We start from the raw sequence: 6,000 nt of genomic DNA, 5'->3' as shown, positions 1-6,000 counted from the left end.
TTAGTTTATCTCATGTACTTCAATTATTCTTCATAATAGTGGATAAATCGTATATTAAATGATATCCTCTTCAAAATATACTGTAATACATTATTAGTGCTATCACTCTTTGACTTGACATTATATCACATGAAAAATATCACAACAAAAAACTGAACTACATTTATGTTTATGGCCGTATAATCTCTTAAACCAATTGTTATTCTGAGTACCTCATTCATCTTCTATTTCCATCCAAATAGATTCAATCTGATTTGCATTTATACATAAGTCTTAAAAAAATACTTTTCTTTAAAATTCGACTTATGGTAAAGCTGTGGAATGCTTTTTATTGGCATTTTTTATTATGTGCCTAAGTGTATAAACGATGCTATATATTCAGAAACACCATTCTAATTGCTTTTGCCATGACTTGATCTTGATTAATGAATATGATTTTAGGAGCTTTATTTTCCATGGACTCCAAAAACACATTAAATAGCCATATGAATGATTCCGTCGTCACGTCCAATAAAAATGTACAACCAAATATAGTATTTTTCAATTGTGATTAACCCCAACAAAAGGCGCACAAATCAAATTATATCTACTAGTTCGATACATGGAATCAAACACCAACACATCACCAAAATAATTGTAATAGAATTTGGACAAACTATCTCTGAAAAATAAATTTTTTAATCTACCATCTTGATCTACTTGTATAACATAGAAAAATATTGGGTTTTGCATTTACATGCAATAGAAATAATTCAAAAGATTTTGAAAATCTCCTCTATTTATACTCTTATTATTTTATGCTTGTAAAAAGTTTTGACAATCATATAAAATAAAACCCAAGTTTTTACTTCCACCTGCTTTATTTATTTTTTATTTTTGGTAAAATCCACCTGCTTTATTTGTTAAGAACTTATATGCCGTAATTCCACCAATGTCTACTTTAATTATGTCACCTAAAATACATTTACAAGTATCGGATATCATCCTTCCACATCTAATCAAATGATTTTGATTTTCCGGTACAAATGCATGATAATGCTCACAAAACATACTCTATAACCTTATAGATACTATTATTAACACGTGCAATGCATGGTGACACAACCACCATTTTGATTCAAATAATTTACATTTACAAGAATTTGATAACTCTATAAGGTTAAATTTAACAAGGTGTTCACGTCGATTTCCCATACAACTTATGGTATATAAATAAACCGATTCATCAAATGTAGTACCTAAAATATGTTTTGAGAAACATTCCAAAAATTCTTCATTAAATTTCTAAAAAATAGTCAATATGTGTCGAAATCCCATTATATAAAACCTGCAAAGGGCTTCCCACGAGAACTATAATCATCTTGAATTTCAATTTCTCTTATGTGTTTTAATTGCTTTTCATAATAGTAAACAAATCGTACAAGGGAAGATGTTTTCTTCGAAATATGCTGGAAGACATTATTAGTGCTCTCACTCCTGAAGCCAATTGTTAGTCCGAATACCCCACTCATCTTCTATTTCCATCTAAGTAGATTCAAATTCGTCATCCGATTTGCATTTACTAAAGTCTGACTTATTATGAAGCTGTAGAATGTTTTTATTGGCATTTTTTTTATGACCTGAGGAAGCCCCGTACACCGACAAAGTAAACCCTGAAGGCACGTGAGTCATTACCAGTCTTAAAAAATACCTTACTCTGAGAATTGAACTCCTCCCCTTGTATTCGGGGGAGAAGCTCACCGCCAACAATGCCACCCAGGTGGGTGGTGGCATTTTTTATGATATGCCAAGTGCATAAATGATGCTATATATTCGGAAACATCATTCTAATGACTTTTGTCATGACTTGATCTTGAGTAGTGAATATGGTTTTAAGAGCTTTATTTCTCATAAACTCCAAAAAAAATACATTAAATAACCAAATTAATGATTTCGTCATCTCGTTCAATAAAAATGCACAATCAAATAGAGCATTTTTTCAATGGTGATTAATCCCAACAAAAGGTGCACAAATCAAATTATATTTATTAGTTTGATACGTAGAATCAAACACCAACACATCACCAAAATAATTGTAATCGAATTTGGACAAACTATCTCTTGTAAATAAATTTGTCTTCTACCATTTTGATCTACTTGTATAGCACAGAAAAATATTGGGTTTTATATTTGCATACAATGGAAATAATTCAAAAGATTATGACAATCTCCCCCAACTATACTCTTATTGCTTTATGTCTATAAATAATTTTAACAATCACGTAAAATGAAACTTAAATTTTACTTCCACCTGCTTCATTTGCTAAAAACTTATATGACGTAGTCTCACCAATGCCTATTTTAATTATGTCACCTAAAACACTTTTACAAGTATCGGATATTATCATTCCACATCTAATCAAATGCTTTTGATCTTCCGGTACAAATACATGATAATACTCACAAACATACTCTATAACCTTATAAACACCATTATCAACTTTAAATTTGATGAGTAAGACACCCACATCTAATTCCAAGCCTCTCAAATTTCTTTTTTTGATCAAATGGGGTGACAGAATGGCCCTCACAATTGCACAAAAAAGTTCGATGGGTTATTTCCCATTTTTATCTTTAACAGTATGACACTTCCTTACTTCATATCATTTGCCAATTGCATAAGCCACATACTTATGATATGCTTCAAATTCATTAAAAAAAACAAACCATCCCGATGGCAAACTCAAAATCATTTTCCAAATCACGCATTACATGTGCAAGATGAGAAGTTTCATACTACAATCAAATGAACAATAAATAATCAATAAGAAAAATAACATCAAAGAAAACAAAATATATTTCACATTGTATGAGTAAAGAATTACCTCTGATTCAGCCATTCGATAACTTTACACATGCAAATTAATTATGGTGATGTTTTCAAAATAGAAATAATTCTTTAAGAGTTCCCTTCTAATAAAATACAAACCAAACATTTTTAGAACATAATCACTTACACTTGTACATATCAACCAATTAATTATAAATTATGTTTAAACCTCAAATGCAAATGTCATATCAACCAATTTTAGAATATGTGATCAAAGATTTTTTTTTTTTTAGACATTCACTTATGCAATTCTTCCTATTGTTTTAAAGCATGACAAAAAAATATATTTATTTATAAGCATTCAAAAGAACTCATATAGTTTTGCATGACCTAAATGTGTATCAATGTGTAACTCTCATAAGAATACACATTTGCAATTTATAAGAAATTTTTAATTTGTATAAGTTGATAATTATGGTAAAGTTAAACTTGCTTTCATCTATAACAACTTGCAAAATCATGAAAAATCGATTAATCTTCATCTCAAATGCTCCTTTCTCTATCCTCACTAATAAAAAAAAGCCAAATATACGTAGTCTATTGCATACATGCTACAAGATTATACCTACCGGCAATACCAAATGGTTGTCTATGAATGCAGTATATTGAAGCTTAGGTATAGATACAGCATCACTGGGTTATAGTAGAAATTCGGAAAATGTAGGTAGGTGGTCTTTGTCATTGATCATTGGCATATAAATGATAAAAAAAAAAAAGATAATCAAATACCACCGCATAATATGAGCAATAATCATCCAACAATTTTAATGTTCTCTCTAATGCTTGGTAATTGATCATTTGATGCTCCAAACAATGCTCATAATAGTAACATAAACATGGTAAATATGGATATATTACCTGCCAAAGCATGTTAAGAGAAGGATCCACACAAATGCACTAAGTCAACTCGATTTCTTATAAGCAACCCAAACCTAAAAGACCATGAGATCAAAATAGAAATGAGTTACACAGGGTAAAACAAGACAAATGTCTCATCCGCAAGCTGTAGCCATCAAACAAGAACTCCTAATTATGGGCATCTAAAACCAAATGTGTTGCTCTCAAATCTAATAAGCATGATTGTAGGCAATGGTTCCATAAGCTTATGAAGGATAAACTTTGAAGTTGATGAAACCATATGATATCGCTTCACAATCGTCCTATCCATTCCTAACATATATAAAGAGTCATTTTTATGCGTGTCCTTTGTTCTATCAGATGAGTCAAAAAAATTGCATGCACCAAAGTTAGCCAACAGAAGCATTAAAGACATACAAAAGAGCAACGACGTTGATGTATAAGTCAATTAGAATCGCTATCATCCACTTGCAAATTGATATCACCATTCAGTACATTCATAGGATAGAGAATAATATGCTTACATGTTAAAAAATTGACTTGAATGCAAATGAGTCTTCATATACCTCTAGCACCTTTGTAAACATACAGATTAAACCCATCCAACTTATATTAACTTCCAATTTTTGAGAAATTGATCTTATATTAAAATGCAGCATGACACATCATTCGAGGAAAATTGAGTTATTGTATCTAGAAAATCATCACCAACTGCCTAGTCTTATGCATATTCTAATCACAAAAATAGCATGCATCTACAACAGCATGAACATTTTCTTTTATACAATTATTGCGATTGGACAAAGTCTGTTCGTTAGTTCAACATGGGTATCTACCATGGCCTATTTTGGATTGAAAATTTTTCCGATTGGTTAATCCAAGAAGAATGGACATGAATGTTGATTGTATAGAACATGCTTTGGAAAAACTGGGTCATCTAAAAGATTGATGTTACTTATTGATGGGGCTTGGGGAGGCAACGATAGGGGGTGACGGCGTCGATGGCATCACGTTCAAGAGGAGGACGTTTCGTGGAGGAAAGAGAAAGAGCGAGCAGAGCAACCTTCGCTCATAGAGAGGGAGGCCAAAACACAAGTAGGGGGTCATCGGCGTCGAGGATGGCCAGTAAGGGCGCTCTACATAGAGGAAAGAGATAGTTGATCAAGAGCCTTTATGATCATATCTAGAGCAGAAATGCCATTAACATTCACATCGTGTAGGCAAACAACAATTATTCCCAATGCAGTGGGAACGGTAAAAGCGATGAGGGTTTTTACCCACACTGGGTATTCAATAGCTAGGGATAACAGCTTCTTCCCCCAAAAACAAGAGCATGAGTACTCAAGCAGCGGCAACATTCATAGCAGATGAAACAGCTTCATATTATTTCACAAGAACCATGGAGCGGAGGTCGTGACAGGGAGGCGAAGGGGCATCGGCATTGGCATATGGGCGAAGGTGGAGGCAGAAGCGTCAAGGGCAAAGGCGTCGGCATCAGCGTTAGAGTCGGGGGCAACGGAGGCAACCAATAGAGGGGCATCGGCATCGCAGTTCATTGGAAGAGAGGTGCAACTTCAAGAGAGAGAGAGAGAGAGAGAGAGAGAGAGTGTGTGTGTGTGTGTGTGTGTGTGGATTGGAGGTCACGAGAGGGAGGTAGGAGCGTCAGCGTCAGCGTCGGGTTCGGGAGCATAGGAGGAGGCGAAGGCGGAGGTGGAGGCGTTGACATTGGCGTCGGAGTTGGGGGCAACGAAGGCAACCTGTGGAGGCGGAGGGGAGTCGGGATGGCATTACGGAGGAGCGTTGGCAAAGCATCGGCGTCAAGGTGTGGGGAGATGGAAGCAACTAGTAGAGGAGAGAGAGCATAGGAGGGGGAAAAGCATATGGAAGCAGATTTGCGATTTTTGTTCTCACCGCAACGGAATGGAGAACGGGGAGAGAGAGAGAGAGAGAGAGAGAGAGAGTGTGTGTGTGTGTGTGTGTGTCAGGGTGTGCAGAGAGATGGGCTAAGTCTACAGGAGAGAGAGTAAAGGAGGGGGAAGAGCAAATTTTGAATCGCTGACCCCATTTACACGTGGCTCCACGTGTTGACTTCTGAATGATGATACATTTCACCTATGTAGAGTGTAAAATCCACCAAATATTTTCTCATTACCCAACACCTCGAGATCATGATTGAGCCTTCGAAATGGATTTTTGACCGTTGGATCGAGATTTCAACCATTAGGTTGAACCGATGGCCAAAATCGCTTAATGTGGGAGTATATGAATGAAAT

This window comes from Eucalyptus grandis, chromosome 5 (genome assembly GCF_016545825.1).
Source record: "Eucalyptus grandis isolate ANBG69807.140 chromosome 5, ASM1654582v1, whole genome shotgun sequence".
NCBI classification, from domain to species: domain Eukaryota; kingdom Viridiplantae; phylum Streptophyta; class Magnoliopsida; order Myrtales; family Myrtaceae; genus Eucalyptus; species Eucalyptus grandis.
This window is presented reverse-complemented; position numbering follows the sequence as displayed.